The 17735-nt window shown below is 33.3% G+C and overlaps 1 long non-coding RNA gene across 1 annotated transcript in view; it reads left to right on the top strand.

The window, feature by feature from the left end:
* Positions 1-16325, top strand: part of LOC138918713 (uncharacterized) — a 32308-nt gene extending 15983 nt beyond the window's left edge. The window contains exon 3 of the long non-coding RNA XR_011428414.1: positions 15377-16325. This is a non-coding gene — a long non-coding RNA (uncharacterized lncRNA). The remainder of the gene's footprint in view (positions 1-15376) is intronic.
* Positions 16326-17735: the final 1410 nt, after the last annotated feature.

Genomic DNA, 17735 nt, shown 5'->3' with positions numbered 1-17735 from the left:
AAGGACATTCCTAACTTTAGCCTACATATACCAGGGTTACTCTGAAACAAAAGTAAAGCAGAGAAAAGTTCAAATTGGTTAGTGTGAGAATATGAAGAAAGTAAAAAATTCTTGTGTTCTCTGTCTTAAAATAAGGCTAGGGAGAATTCAGTCCTCATTAATGATAAATTTCCAAATATACTCCTGGCTAAGCAAAAGTATTTAATCCAGGGGGAAAAAAATGAAATAACAAGCTCTTATCTATATTGCCTACCTATAAGTTTCTAAGTCATAAAAGCACATATTATGTAACAATGGACGTATTATCTCAGGCTCACATCGTATTAGGTCAAGAAAGGAAAGAAGCGACCAAAACTTGATGACACAGGAGTAGAATGCAAATGATTTTCTTAGGTGGAGGAATATTTGAATCTATGTTTATGATTGCATGGACTTCTTCATGGTCTTCACATATATAGTTAGGTGCTGCAAAACAACGTTGCAGTCAACAACAGATCACATATACGATGGTGGTCCCATGAGATTAGTACCATATAGCCTAGGTGTGTAATAGCTTGTCTAAGTACTGTAGGGAGAGAAAGAAATTTTTCTCTACTCTTCTGGGTTCTTTTTGCTGGTCTAAGAATTAAATTGACATGAGACAGATTAATAGGAGAAAAAGAAACAAAGTTTAATAACACATATATGTGAGAGAAATCCAGGAAAACAAAGTAACTTGCCAAAATGGTCAAAGCCCTCACCCTAAATACCACCCTCAGCTAAAGACAAAATAAGATGTTGGGAATGGAGATAGTCAGGGACTTCAAAGAAAAGGAATGCAATTCATGGGTTGGTGAAAAAGAGAAAATGTTTAGAAAACAAGTGTTTGGTCACACAGAAACAGAAGAACAAATAGGAGCCCAATAAAAAGTCTTTTCTAGGATTCTCCCTGTCTACCACCTAGTTCATGTTATGTCAAGGTGATAGCTCAATTCTTGAGACGGGTATTTTTATCTGGATTCTTTTAGTCAGTTAAGAGGGGAGGTAACAAGAAAAACTCTGAGTCTTTTGTTTCTTAAAAATGATCAGCCAAAAATAATCCTTGTGTAAAAGAGACACATTTTGGGGTGGCAAATTTTGTTCCCCTTCAGTACACTCTGTGATGTTCACACAGTGATGAAGTCACCTAGTGATGCTTCTTTCAGAACATAACCCCGTTGTTAAGGGACACATGATCGTATAAAGAGACATTCATTAGTCTAGGATTCTGTTTTTATTCTTTTTTATGATAGTCTTACCTGGCATGGGAATATTAGAGTATTAGTCTCACAGGTATTTTTTCCATTCTTGGAATTTTAGGAGAGTAAATGCTGATAGAATTGTATATGTTCAGTACTAAATTTCTTTATTAAGGTAAAAAGAACTCAACAAATATGCATCCTTTTGATATTTCCTATATCTTTAACTTTTCAACCATTCTCTTGGGCAATTTATTTTTCTTTACAGAAAGCTGGGCAAATGTTTGAAGAAACGTGTGTTGTAATTTTGACTCTCTTACTGTAGGTGTTATGCTTGCTGAATGACTTAAGGGTAAACTGAAAACATATAACCATCAGTGATAAAGTACATTTGAATTGTGCTCAGTATTTAAATAAAGAAAGAAATTGGGGCCTGTCCTGTGGCTCTATGGTTGAGTTTGCATGCTCCTCTTTGGCAGCCCAGGGTTTCACTGGTTCGGATCCTGGGCAGGGACCTAGCACCACTTATCAAGCCATGTTGCGGCAGCTTACCACATAGCAGAACTAGAAGGACCTACAACTAGAATGTACAACTGTGTACTCGGGGGACTTTGGGGAGAAGAAGAAGAAGAAAAAAAAAGATTGGCAACAGATGTTAGCTCAGGACCAATCTTTTAAAAATAAATAAACAATAAAAAAAGAACGAAATTGTCAAAAAAAAAAGGGGGCAAAATTCAACAATGATAAACTAAAACAAACAAAAATTCACATTGGGCATGACTAAGTAAATTAAAACAAGGGATTATGAATTTTGGTATTTCCTGATTAGAAACATTTGACATGACCTTGAGGAAATTAATTTATTGAAGCTTTTCATTATTTATGTTTTTTCTCCTAAAACTAACAAATACACTACAAAATATTTTAAATGAAACACATTGTGTTAAGCTGTAGATTACATTCTCTCACTTATCCTATTTTAATCAGTCTTCAATTTTCTCAATTATAAAAAGTGATTATATTTTCTAGAATGCTCATCATAAATTCTTGCTAGAATCAAATTGTTATCTGCCATTTTTAATCTTTAGGCAAATTCTCTTGCTTCTACTTCCATAATACCTTGACTCATTTCTATAACCATGTCCACTTTCTTAAGTTTTGGACTTACCTGCATTTTTCAATAAATACTATTGCAACTTATTTTGCTGTCTGTATAAGTCATTTTAATTGATACCATCTATTTCTGACATATTTATGTCACTAAAACAAAAATTTGATAATATCACTGTTAATCATTTTTAAGCATAAATAGTAAATTTGACTAGTTTATTCAATTTAATTTTATTATTCATAAAAATGACTACAACTAATGCAAGCTTTTTAGAAGTCCATAATTCCTATAAAGAGAAATGCTAATAGTTAAGACACCCTTGGATAAAAAAATTCCAAGCTTCCACTTATATAATCTAGGTGTCAATAATCAGTATTCCTTGTAAATTTGGATTTACTGCCTGGGCAAAATCAATAGTTAATTTTGATTAATAACTCTTGCTAATATGAGGTTTCTATTCTCTGTCTTTCAAAGATCAATGCAATAAATTTTCGTTTTTGATGTTCTTTGACATTTTGCAAATTAAATGGAGCCTTAAATATGATCCTCTTTAGTACAAAAGTGGACAAAATCCTTTGCGAGTACTTTATTAGCTTCTATCAGAGCACTCAAATCATGATCCCACAGACAACTGTTCGTTTGACAGATGATGATTATTGTTATTACATTTAAGATCTGTAGCTCTTTAAACTGCGTTTCATGGAATGGTGGATAAGCATACAGAGATGAAGCCTCAGTCAGAGACTTAAAATGGTGGATGAATTAAGCTTATTATGGTGATATCCTTTCATTAAAATTTTCCCACTACTACTTTAACCCAGCTAGAGTTGTACTTGCTGAAATGGATACCATTCTATGATTCTGACATCCACCAATAATAATAATAATAATAATAGCAATAATACTAACAAAATACAGGCATATGTCGGAGATATTGAGGTTTTAGTTCCAGACTATTGCAATAAAGTGAATATCACAATAAAGCAAGTCACAGGAATTTTTTGGTTTCCCAATGCATATAAAAGTTATATTTACACTAAATTCTAGTCTATTAAGTGTGCAATATCATTATGCCTAAAAAAATGTACACACCTCAGTTAAAAAATATATTATTGATGAAAAATGCTAACCATCATTGGTGCCTTCAGTGAGTTGTCATCTTTTGGCTGCTGGAGGCTCCTGCCTCACTGTTGATGGCTGTGGACTGATCAGGGTGGTGGTTGCTGAAGGCTGGGGTGGCTGCAGAAATTTCTTGAAATAAGAGAGCAGTGAAGTTTGGCACATTAATTGACTGGCTTTCAAGAATAATTTCACTGTTGAAATTCTGTGGAAGTTCCACAGTAGAACTTCTTTCAAGATGGGAGTCAATCTTCTCACACTCTGCCACTGCTTTATCAACTAAGTTTATGGAATATTTAAATCCTTTGTTATTGTTTCAACAATCTTCACAGCATATTCACCATGAGTAGATTGCATCTCAAAGAACCACTTTCTTTGCTCATCTGTAAGAAGCCACTCTTAATCCACGAAAATTCTATTATGAGATTGCATCAATTCAGTAACATGTTTGGGCTCATTCCTAATTCCAGTTCTCTTGCTATTTCCACCACATCTACAGTGACTTCCTCCACTGAAGTCATCCAAGGGGATTGGAATCAACTTCTTCTATACTCCTGTTAATGTTGATATTTTGACCTCTTCCCATGAATCACAAATGTTCTTAACAGCGTCTAGGATGGTGGAACTTTTCCAGAAGTTTTTCATTTTACTTTGCCCAGATCCATCAGAGAAATCACTGTCTATAGCAGCTATAGCCTTACAAAATGTGTTTCTTAAATAACAAGACTTGAAAGTTGAAATTGCTGCTTGATCCATGGGCTGCAGAGTGGATGTTGTGTTAGCAGGCATGAAAACAACATTAATCTCGTTGTACTTCTCCATCAGAGCTCTTTGGTGATCAGGTGCATTGTCAATGAGTAGTAATATTTTGAAAGATATCTTTTTTCTGAGCAGTAGTTCTCAACAGTGGGCTTAAAATATTCAGTAAAACATGTTGTAAACAGATGTGTTGTCGTCCAGGCTTTGTTGTTCCATTTATACAGCACAAGCAGAGTAGTTTTAACATAATCCTTAAAAGCCCTAGGATTTTCAGAATGGTATATGAGCATTGTCTTCAGCTTCAAGTCACCAGCTACATTGGCCCCTAACAAAAGAGTCATCCCATCCTTTGAAGCTTTGAAGCCAGCCATTGACTTCCCCTCTCTAGTTATGAAAGTCCTAGATGGCATCTTCTTTCAATATAAGGCAGTTTCATCTACACTGAAAATCTGTTGTTTAGAGTAGCCACCCTCATGAATTATTTTAGCTAGATCTTCTGAAGAACTTGCTGGAGCTTCTACATCAGCACTGTACTGCTTCACCTTGCACTTTTCTGTTATGGAGGTGGCTTCTTTACTTAAACCTCGTGAACTAACCTCCGCTAGCTTCAAACTTTTCTTCTGCAGCTTCCTCACCTCTCAGCCTTCATAGAATTGAAAGAGTTAGCGCCTTGCTCTGGATTTGGCTTTGTCCTAAGGGAATGTTGTGGCTGGTTTGATCTTCTATGCAGATTATTAAAACTTTCTCCCTATCAGCAATAAGGCTGTTTGGCTTTCTTATTATTTGCCTGTTCACTGGACTAGTGCTTTGAATTTCCTTCAAGAACTTTCTTTCTCATTCACAACTTGGCTATTTGGTGTAAGAAACCTAGCTTTTGGCTTATCTCAGCTTTTGACATGCCTTTCTCACTAAGCTTAATCATTTCTAGCTTTTGACTTAAAGTGAGAGATGTGAGACTCTTCTTTTCACTTGAACACTTAGAGGCCATTGCAGGATTATTAATTGGCCTAATGTCAACATTGTTGTGTCTCAGGGAATAGGGAGGCCCAAGGAGAGGGAGAGAAATAGAGGAACAGCCAGTCAGTGGAGCAGTCAGAACACACACAACATTTATCAATTAAGTTTGTTGTCTTAAATGGGCATGGTTCATGGTGCCCCAAAACAATTACAATAGTAACATCAAAGATCAGTGATCACAGATCACCATAACAAACCTAATAAAAATAAAAAAGTTTGAAATATTGCACGAATTACCAAAGTGTGACACAGAGACACAAAGTGAGCAAATGCTGTTGAAAAACTGGCACCGATTGACTTGCTTGACTAGCATTGCCACAAACCTTCGATTTGTAAAAAGCTCTATATCTGGAAAGAGCAAAAAAGTAAAGTACAATAAAACGAGATATTCTCAGTGCTTGCTAAGTTCTAGGTACTCTTCTGAGTGATTGACATGTGTTAATTAATTTAAGCCTTACCAAAACCTTATGAATTAGGCACTATTACCAGCCCCAGTCGATGACGTAAGAATTGAAAGGCAAATTCATTAAATATTTCCAAAGATCACAGAGCTAGTAAATGGGGAAGTTATGTTTTGAAAGCAGACAATCTAGCTGCAGAATCTGTGATCTTAAGCAGTATGACATACTGCCTTTTAATTCAACTTTTGAGAGCATACTGTATGAAAGGAGCTATGTAAGACAACTGGGGATTTTAAGAATCCTACAATATGCTGCCTTAGTTTAAAAACTGAAACCTATTTTTCAAAAAGCCAGACTATCTGATCACATAAAAGAGATTAAAATGTAAACAAGAGTTCTCCAAGACTGTTGTGCACTTTCACAAACTTATGACTTTATTCATGCTGCTCTATATTCTTATAGAAGTTTATATTTTCTACATTCTTTCTATGCTCCTTTCCTCTAAGAATCCTTTCCATACATATAATGACCAGTTTACATAGTTTTTTCTGTTCCTCCAGCAGCAGAATAGCAGAACTCACTCCTTCTTCATGATCCCATGGGACCTGGTATTTGTACTCCTATTTAGGATTTTGGCCTACTATGTGCCAGACACTACGACAAAGGACTCCAGAAAGGACAACTAAAAGTACCAATAGCAGCAGCAGAAGCAACAGCAGCAGAAGTAGTGACGATGCTATTAGAGAAGTTCATGCAAAAACATATTTGTTGTCCTGGCAATTACTGATGGCAAATTGAACACATTTATTAGCCCCCATTTGCTCCAAATTCTTGCTAAAACAGGAGAAACATATTTCCTCCCAAAGTGAAGAGGAGAGTGATGAATAAATCCGCAAAATTCAAATAAATATTGGGGCTGGCCCCGTGGCCGAGTGGTTAAGTTCGCGCGCTCCGCTGCAGGCGGCCCAGTGTTTCGTTAGTTCGAATCCTGGGCGCGGACATGGCACTGCTCATCAGACCACGCTGAGGCAGCGTCCCACATGCCACAACTAGAAGAACCCACAACGAAGAATACACAACTATGTACTGGGGGGCTTTGGGGAGGAAAAGGAAAAAATAAAATCTTAAAAAAAAAAAAATTCAAATAAATATTAAAAAGGAGAAATAATAATTTTTGAGACTTGAACATAGGTAGATGAATGATTACTGTCTTAGAAGATTCCAGAAAAATAAGTCTTATGGTCCATGTGGGAAAATCCAAGAGGCCTAGGTATACTTCCAAGGTTTCACTAGCTGACCTTTGAATTCTCCTTTTCCTCTAACATCAACGTATTTTATTTGTATTTGTTCTCAAAATTCTGACTATTTCAACCATCTTAGCCTGATTTTGGGACTCTAAGCTTAAATGGCAAATTTAATTATTTAGAACTAAAGGAATAAAGTTTGTTAAAACAAAGTTTAAAATGCACTAATGGGAACTTTAAGCAAACTATCCATATTTATTGTAAGTTCTCACCCTCTTTTTAAAAAGTATCTTTGTTACTTCATATACTTTACTGCTATTTTTTTAGAAAGGTCATTAATATCCTCCAAGCTTTCTAATGCAATTGTATTATTTTGTTATAAGGCATAAGTACCTAATAACAACAGCTATAGTTACAATATAACAGTTATAGCAATATAGTTGTCAGCAACATCTAATGGTAAAGTTCTCAAATATATAAAACAAAATATTGGAAGAAATAAAGGAATAAATAGAAAAATCTACAAACATACTTGGAGTCTTTAGTATCCATCTCTAAGTAATTGATTAAAAAAGTAGATTAAAAATCAATAAGAATATAAAATTGAACAATACTATCAATTAACTTGACTTTATGGATGTTCACACAATAAAGAAGCCAGCAACAGCAAAATACTAAGTTTATCTCACATGTGACTAGAATGCTAATACTGACCATATGCTGGGCCATCAAACAATGTTAAATATATTTCAAGAGGCTGAAGTCATACAGATCATGTTCACTGACCACTGTCTCAATAATCATGAGATATTTAGAACTTAAAAATCACACTACTTAGTAAGTAATCCAAGTATCGAAGAAAAAAATCACAATGAACATTACAATAGAAATAATTAAATGATACTGAGTTCTTTCTATTAAATTTCACAAGTAGCAACCATAGCGATCCATAGAGATAGAGTTTCTATATCAAAACATTCTCCGGTCTTCCAACTTCTTTGACAACCCCTTCTTGTTCCCCCCTGCTGGCACCTCCTTCTCTTCTATATTCTTCTTATATCTTGGTATGCTTTAAGCCTCAATCTTAACCTTGTTTTCTTTTTATAATGTTCAATGTCTAGGCGAATCTATACATCTTGAATTACTAATGACTATCACTATTTTTCATTTACAATACAAACTTCTTGAGCTGTAGACTCAACAGCCTTTTATATATCTTAATTATGGTGGATAATAACTTCCCAAACTCTATCTAAAACTAAAGCTGATTTCACCATCTCCTTTGTGTTGGTTCTCTTTTTGTACTACCTTTATTCACTAATGTCCTTTTCATAAAACTGAGAGTTATCTTTAATTGTTTTTCCTTGAATCTATTCATTCTCCTCATAATATAATCTCCAGATTAAAGGCAGGGTGATAATTGTAAAAATGTAAATCTGATCATGATTCTTCCCTGTTTCTATTATCATCATTGTCCAAGCAAAAATCATTGATCATTTTTATACAGGTCTTGAGACTTTTTTAAATGTAAAGATAAGTAAATACTTGAAGTATTTAAGCAGAAATAAATATGCCTATGCAATATTAAATGTCAAAATACAGCAAAAAAATTTATTTTGAGGAGTTGTTATTCATGTGTAAATATTAAAGAAATATTTTATTGAGTAATAACCTAGAAGATATACTATGTCTTTTCAAAATATATTTTTTACAATTTAATACAGTCAACTAATAGATAAATCAATAGTAAGATGGAAAAATTAGAAAATCCTACTATTAAAAACAATTTTAAATAAGTATCGTAAGGATTGGAAGGGTAAATGTGTGCTAAAATTCATGTATATATAATACCAAAATCTCATTTAGATGAAAATAAAAATGTACTTAAAATGTTTCAATGAAATATCCCAAGCTGATTTAAAAAAAAAAAAGCGTGGCTCACACTGAGCTGCCCCTCCCAAGTCCCCGTGGAGGAAGGACTTGTAGCAGCTGCCAGCAGACAGCCTCTAGCTGTCAGCTCCTTCAGGATCCACCTCAGCTACAGAGGGCAGCCTTTCCTGAGGACTCACACTTCTCAGGATGACTCACATCCAATGACTGATGGAGAAGATGGTATCAGGGCAGCCATTTTGGCTCAATACAGAGCAACTAGGATGGGTCATACATGCTCCAGAGTTCCAGAGAGAATTGCCTAAGGTGTATTAAGCCTGTACTGCAGTTCAGCTTTTCTCTCTACTCAATCCTGCTTCTCACCTTCCCTTCCACAGGTGTTGATCCCTAAGAAATACCCTGAGTGCTAAAGTCTGTATTAGCAGCCAGGTCCAGAAAACCCAACCTACAGTGATAAGCTACCCATGGTTATGAGGAGATGGTAGCACTTTCACTTTTTATATACTTCTGATTCATCTTACAATGAGCATATTTTCTGCTTTTCCTTTTTACATGTAATCTTGAAAGAGATTCTTGTATTCTCACATTATCTCATCATTATGCAAAAGTTTGGAAATTATAAACAAAACTTTAAGTAGCAAAGGAAAATCTAACTACTTAATTAAAATGACCAATTCCACTTAACACTTTGAATAAAAAGAAATCAAAGTTGCAACTAAAAGCTACTTGGGAAATAACTATACTGAGCATGTTGTCTGCAAAAAGTTATGCCAATTCTTCCAAAGATGTATCTCACAGCAGATTCATGGACAAAAATGCTTTTATTTTTAAAGAACACAAATTGAAAATAATCAATTAAGCATCCAAATCATAGAGTTAGGCAAAAAACTGTCTGAAAAGTAGGAAGGAGAAATAAATTGTGGAAAAATCAAACTATTGAATCAGAAAGAGAAAAAGAATAAAGAATTATGAACACATAAATATGCCCCAGATGTAGCTATAACTCATGGATAAATATCATCAGGAAAAAAATAACAAAAATATTCACAAGCACGTGACTTAGGCATGTAGAAAAGATTTAAACTATATACATGAAAGGGATTTTAAACAAACAATTAACTTACAACTACATGCTAATAAATGTAGCAAGCTCTAAAGAATTAATGAAGTTGTGAAAAATATAAATTATCAAAATTAATCTGAGAGAATCAGCACATAAATTCCCCTAGAAGAAATTGAAAAATATTTAAATTTCCAAATAATTATATTCAGAAATTATAGCAATTTCAGATGTTTTCATGGGGTAATTTATGACAGAATGTTAAAGAATAATCTATATATCATTTAAACCATACTCCATGGCCTAGTTAAAAGGACTTAATTAATTTTAAGATGTTTTCATGGCTGTGATATAAAAACCTGATCAACAGAAGAAAAAATGACAACTACAGACAAGTTACATTTTTGACTGTACTTTATTCTAGCTTCCATGCTAAGTACTTTACATGCTTTATACCATCTGACACTCTCAACCATCTGAAAAAGTAGGATTTTTTAATTATTTTCACATTACACATAAAACACTAAGGCTTAACTGGTTTGAACAAGTTGCCTAAGGTTACAAGACTAAACTAAGAGTGAAATGGGATATGAATTCAGATTTTTCTGACTCTAAGGCTTAAACTATGAACTCCTGCAGTCTACTGACTCAAAATATAGTAAGTGTAATATTAGAAAAATATCAAGTCAGATAGAGTGTCAAAAATGGTGAAATCAGCAGATATGCTATTTTCTAAAAATGCAAGAACAACCCAACATTCAGATAGATTTTTATATAATTCTTCGCACTAATAGTTCAAAAGGGAGAAAAATATTAACTTCTCTTGACATACGCTAAGCAGGTTATTGGAAATATTAAAAATGCTTTTCTAATTTATACAAAAATGCTACTATTTTATAAAGCTGCAAGTAGTCAAATTTAAGTTTTAGATAGATTATTTTTTAACCATGGGTTTTCTAGCACTTGCCACAATAGTTCATTATTATTATTTGCTCATGTCGGACAGCATTACCTATAATAATAAAATGTAAGTGCAATTTCTATTAAAATTCATAATCCTTCTATTCCCATATTTATTGTTTAATATCTAACTAGTACATCAAAAGAAAAGAAAAAAAGCTACGTTATGGGAAAGGAGAACAACATTACCATTATTTACAGAAGATACAGTTCTCATGGTGTCTAATCAAATAAATCAACTGAAAAATTATAGACCAATTAAGAGAGTTCAATAAGATGACTGATAAGAAAATAAATATTCACAAACCAAGAATTTCTTAATGAAATCAATATAGAAATATAGTGAAAATTTTTCTTTCACAGTGAAAAGAAAATTTGAAAATTAAAACTAATTTGATAGTCATGTGCAGGTTCTAGAGAAAGAAAACCATGATATTTTAATGAAGAATATATGTATGAGTATATCTTTACCAATCAATGCCACTTTTAGTAATCTTAGATACATAGTCAATTGTACAACAGATTAGGGAAGAGGAGCAAGGATGTCAGTTTGTAGGCTTGAGAAAGGACAGTTCTATACTTCATGGAATACTCACCTTTATTAATATGTATATAATATGTATATGTATATATGCATGTATATGTACACACATACACAAACATATATGCATATGCTAACTATTGTTATTTCTGGATGATAGGAATTTGGATAAATAGTAGTTGTGTCTTTATGTTTTCCTGTATTTTTGAAATTTTCCATGAGCATGTATTACCTTAATATTTGGAAAGAATGGAATTATTATAAGGAAATAAAAGTTAAATTGTTAATACAACTAGGTGACCCCAGAAATTTAATTAAATATATAAATGACCTATTTACAAGTATTGATGCAGCCTCCCTCTTTTCACTGTGGATAAGTACTTCTAATGGTGAAATGTCACAAGCCTTCCTATGAAATTAGTGCCTCTTTCTGCATCTGGGCTGCTCCTCGAGCATTATGCTGCATTTGCTATATATGCCTTTTGGGTCCTACCTCAGTGCATTCTGGGACAAAAGAACTGGGTTGATCACACCAGGAATCTAGGCACCACTGATACATTTCTGTTCATCAGAAATTGTGTTGTAGTTTGAAGTATCTGTCTGCCACTAATTCATATTTCACTACAGTTCCATAGTTTGCAAAGTACTTTTTTCTTAATATGTTGTTTGAATGGACAATGAATTCGAGAAATGACATCCGAATGAGTCAATTTCTTCATTAAATGTGAAATAACATCAAGCCATTTTTTTGAAATCTATACTATTAAACTGGAAATGTCTATGAGGTTTCCATGAATGTTAAAAATATAATCTTTAACAACACAGTTTATAGTTAAATCTCTATAGAGAAGAATATCTGATAAAGTAGAACGAAACTATTCGGACATACTATGATTGAATTATAAACATTTAATGAAGCATTTTAATATCAATTCTTCATAACTAAAGTCAAGGGTTAAATGTTATTATGATGATTATATAAAAAGGAATCACCATCTCATTCATGATTTTTATTTTATGATCTTTTAATCTGTAGACATCAGGCATAAGATATCAAGTGAGCAGGGTAGCATTAGGTCCTTGCGATAATTTATAGATTAAGCTCAGCATCATTTTGAGGAGAGATCATAGCAAAATATCTAGCCCATTCCAAAACAAAATGCTATTTTCATCGGGCAACATTTGGAAAAAGAAAATCTTATTATTTGAACAAAATTTGATTTGAATAAGAAATGAGACTCCAAACAATGAATGAAATATTGATGCTGATCACTATAGACAGTGAATCAATGTGCAGGAAGTGATTTTATTGAAAGATATTTTGGGATTGGCCCCGTGGCTGAGTGGTTGGGTTCACAAGCTCTGCTTCTGTGGCTCAGGGTATCACTTGTGTGGATCCTGGGCGCAGACATGGCACCACTCATCAAGCCACGCTGAGGCTGCATCCCACATGCCACCTCAGCGGCTCCCACAGCTAGAAGGACCTGCAACTAAAAAATATTCAGCTATGCACCAGGGAGCTTTGGGGAGAAAAAGGAAAAATAAAATATTTTTTTAAAAAAGATATTTTGTATACATAGCAGAACACAACAGATTTCACACACAAGTGACAGAAATATAGTGTTGCTCGTTCTGTCAAGGCCAGTTAAAAAAATTCTTCTTCAAGTTGGAAACATAAAGGAGTGTATTGAGTATGACCTCAGCATTTGAAAAAGACCAGGCGGACATGAAAAAAATAAAGAGAAACTTTGTGTTATGTTCATATGTGTTGACTAGAGGTAAAAAGACACCAGTGATTTTCTTCTAATCTCCTTATTGAAACCTTTGCATATGTTAATTCTCCGAGAATAAAATATGAATTTCAACGGCACTCTTTTCTCTGTATGACCCTGCCTCTCCTCACAGAGCTCATCGGATACACGGAAACTGTTCTTGAGAGGATTCAGCTGCACTGCTTGTTTTTTCAAAAGTAATCCTGGGGTTAGCTGCTTTAAAAAAAAAAATAGTAATTACCATGAGAAAAAAAAATGACTCATTTAATTTAGGTTATGCTTTTTAGCTTAGAACTTCATTTAGTATCTTTTTTTTCTCTTAAAACATTCATACGATAATGCTAAATTCAGATCATACTCTATGTAGGGCACTGGACTAGAAGCTGGGCAATATTCTTAACCTTTCCTCTTGACTGCAAGAGGAAACATGAACTCAGGCCTACTCAGAGTTCAATAAGCATTTTTTAAGCAGATATATTTGTAAGAAAAAACTTTGTCAGATTATGTTATGAAGAAAAATAAATAAAGGTGGAGGAATGAACCTGTGCTGCAGTAGGGGGCGGGGTTATTTTATGGAGCATAATCAGGGAAGGACTCAGAGATCAATAACATCTGAGCAGACATGGAGGATTCGTGAGGGTGAGCCACGAATTTCTAGGGAAAAATCATCATCGACTGGAGAGAAAAGCATTCACAAAGGCCGCAAGGCAGGAATGCATTTGTGAATTCCAAGAGAGAAAGACAGGAAGATATGTGGGAGGAGATGAAATGAGGGCCAAACAGAGATTACTCACGAAGGGCCTGGAAAGATTTGCAGTTTTCAGCTGAGAGACATGAGAAGTCATTGGATGGCTTTAAGCAAAACGAGTGACACTATCCCACTCATGTTTTAAAAGGATCACTGTTTGTGCTGTGAATCAACTACAGGAAAGCAAGGATACAATTCATTGGGTTGAGAGGCTATTGAAAGAATTCAGGCAAGCGTTCGTGATGCTCTAGACTAGAATGTCAGCAGTGGAGGTGATCAGAAATTTTTGGACGTATTTGAAGAGCTAACAGTGTACCATGCTTATGCGCAAAACCTGAATTGGCTTCTCATCATATCATGGGCTGCAAGGTCCTACAAGATTGGACGCCTGCCTACTTCACCTAATTTCTGCTATTTTCTTTGGAATGCCCTCTTGTGTATCTAATCTATTCACAAACGTCATGTCGTCAGAGAAGTCTTCGCAGAATACCCACTCTTAAATACACTCTCATTTCACTCTCTCCTTGCCCTGACTTTTTTTCTCTTCACAGCTCTTATTAATATCCATCATTAGATTATTTATTTATCCATTCTCTGTCTTTCTTTTTTTAGAACATAAACATGAAAGAAAATGTCGTATTTTGAAATAGATACGGGAAAATTCGTACCAGCTTGACACGAAAATTGCCGTTACTCTGTAGATGTCAATTACGTTACATTGCTGGAAAAAAATCTAAAATCTTAGAAATACTAATTGAATTCTACATTCATTTACAATTTGTGTTCCATACCTTATTCATTATGCTGTTTTCCACTGATTAGATAATTACATTTTAATCATAAAATGTAAGGAAAAATTACTAAGCCTACATGTTGTATCTTCTCTCAGATTTATGATTTCATCATATAAAAATATAAATGAAATTTCTATAAAAAACAGCACTATGTAATTATGAGATTGCTTCAGTACATTAGTGTTAGCACTGATCATGTGCCAGCATTCCTAAATTTATTCCAAAAGTTCACGGAAGGTATAATATGCACAAGATGACAGAGCTAAATTAGACGTTACCTCTGCCTTCAGAAACCGTATAGTCTAATAGAGGATAATTTATTGCTATCAATCTCAGGAGAATTGACATCTTAACAATATTGAGACTTAATCCGTAAACACAATGCGTCTCCATTTATTTGGTATTCTTTAATTCATTTAATCAGTGTTTTAGCCTACAGATCTTGTATGTATTTCACTAGATTTGTACCTAAATGTTTCATGTTTTTGGTGCTATTTTAAAGGAGGCTTTTTTCAATTTTACTTGAATTTCCGCTTTTTTATTGTTCATATTTAGGAATGCAATTTTTTTTTATATTGCTATTGTAACCTATGAACTTGTTTACCTCATTTATTAATTGCATCAGTTTTTTTGTACATTCTCTGGAATTTTCTAGGTAGACAATAATATCAATCTAAAGATTTGAGATAGTTTTATCTCTTACTTTCCAATCTATATGAATTTCATTTCTTTTTCTTTTCTAGGATACTGACAGGATCCCCAGTATGATGTTGAATGGAGTAGTAAGAGAAGATACCCTTGCCTTGGTTCACATCTTAGGGAAAAAAGCAGTCTTTTAACCATTGAATATGATGTTAGCTATAGCGGTTTTGTAGATGCTCTTTATGTAATTGAGGACTTGCCCTTACATTTTGTGGATATTGTGATTTGTCATGACGGGCTTTTGAAGGTTGGACCAGCCGTAGATTCCGAGGATAAACCCCACCTGGTCATGATGTATTATTCTTTTTATATATTATTGGATTCTGTTTGCTGACGATTTGTTGAGGGTTTTTAACTATATGTTCTTAAGGAATATTGGTCTGCAGTTTTGTTTTTTTCTTATCTGTTTCCTAGTTTTGATATCAATCTAATGCTGGCTTTATAAAAGAAGTAGAAAATAGTCACTTCTTTTCTTCAAGAGACTGTGTTAAATTGTCATTATTTCTTCATTAAATGTCTGCTAGAAACCACCGCTGAAGTCATAGTGTTCTAAAGTATCCTTTGTTGGAAGACTTTTAACTAAAATTAACTTCCAAAGATAACATGAAGAACAATTCATTTTTTCTAGAGTACCTTTGGATGAGATTTTTAAAGGTTTTATCCATTTCATTGAAGCTGTTGAATTTATAGGCTTAAAGTTGTTCATAATATTCCCTTATTATCTTTTTATTGTCTTTCAGATCTCTAAGGATAGCCCACTTAAATTCCTGATATTGATCATTTTGGCTCCCCTTCCTTCTCTTTTCCCTCTCTCTCTCTTTCTGTCTCTACTTAGTCAAGCTGGCTAGAAGTTCACCAATTTTATTGATATTTTCAAAGAGCCAACTTTTGATTTGAATGATAGTCTATGTTGAATTTTTGTTTTCAATTTTATTGATACATAATCATACCTTAATTATTTTCTTCCTTCTGCTTGCTCTGTGTTTGATATTTTTTTCTGGTTTCTTAAGATGGAATCTTAGATCATTGATTTGAAATCTCCCTTCTCTTATAATTCATATTATGATTTTATTTATACCAATTATATAATTTATATTTGCATATAATTAATATACAATATACTATAATATGTTCTATAATACATTACGGAACATACATGTGCATATGATTATAATTATAACATTTCAATTAATTAATTTTCCTTCTAAGCACAGCTTCAGCTGCCTCCTCACATTTTGATATGCTGTGTGTTTTAATTTTATTCAATTCAAAACATTTTCTACTTTCCTTTGTAAACTTGCTTTCTGTTCATTTTTTTAAATAAATTTATTGTTTAATTTCAAAATATTTTAGGTTTTCCCAACATCTTTCTGTTAATGATTTCCAGTTTAATTTCTTTTCATTAAATAAACACATTTTATAAAATCAATTCGTATTAATTTATTTGAAGTTTATTTTATTACCTAGCATATAGCTATCTCGGTGAATGTTTCATGTTTCTGAAATGGATAAGTGTTCTGCTCTTACTTTATAATCATCAATTTGGCCAATTTGATTTACACTGTCGTTTGGGTCTTTTATATCCTCACTGATTTTCTGTCTTTTTCTATAGATTATTGAAAGAGGACTGTTGATATCTCCAATCATAATTTTGGAATTCTCTGTCAATTTCTCCCTTCACTTCTATCAGTTTTTGCTTCATGTATTTTGATGCTTTGTCAGGCAGTACATTCACATTTAGTATTGCTATGCCTCTTGATGAAGTGACCCCTTTCTCACCATGCAATGTCCTTGTTTATCCCAGATAATGTCTTGTTTTGAAGTATGCTTTGCCTGTTATCAAAATATTCACTCAGTTTTTTTTTAAATTAATGTCTGCATAATATATCTTTCTATCCTTTTATTTTTAACCTACCTATATTTCCATATTTAAAATGTACTTCTTGAAGACAGCATATAGTTATATCTTGCTCTCCTTCTCATCTAACACTCTAATAATCTCTTTCTTCTAATTGATTTGTTTAGACTGTTTACATTTAATATAATTATTATTATGGTTGGATTTAAATCTATCAACTTGCTAGTTGTTTCTTTAACTCTTTCTCTCTCTCTTTTAGGCCTACTTTTATGATTCCATTTCATCTCTCGTTATTTTTGTAGCTATTTAAATATTTTTTGTAAACATATGTTTTAAAATATACATCTTTAATCATTCACAACTTCAAAGAATTTATTGCTTCATGTGTAGTCCATGAGTCTTATAAATGTATACTCCCAAATCCTCTTTTCTATCTGTTTTGTTATTTTTGTTGTGCATTTTATTTCTTGTAATACATCGCTAATATATTTACAATAGACTATCTCTTTTCTTTTAGATAAATTCAGATTAAGAAAAATGTC

This window comes from Equus caballus, chromosome 18 (genome assembly GCF_041296265.1).
Source record: "Equus caballus isolate H_3958 breed thoroughbred chromosome 18, TB-T2T, whole genome shotgun sequence".
NCBI lineage: Eukaryota > Metazoa > Chordata > Mammalia > Perissodactyla > Equidae > Equus > Equus caballus.
The sequence above is the reverse complement of the archived record's forward strand: the minus strand, read 5'-3'. Positions and strand labels throughout refer to the sequence as shown.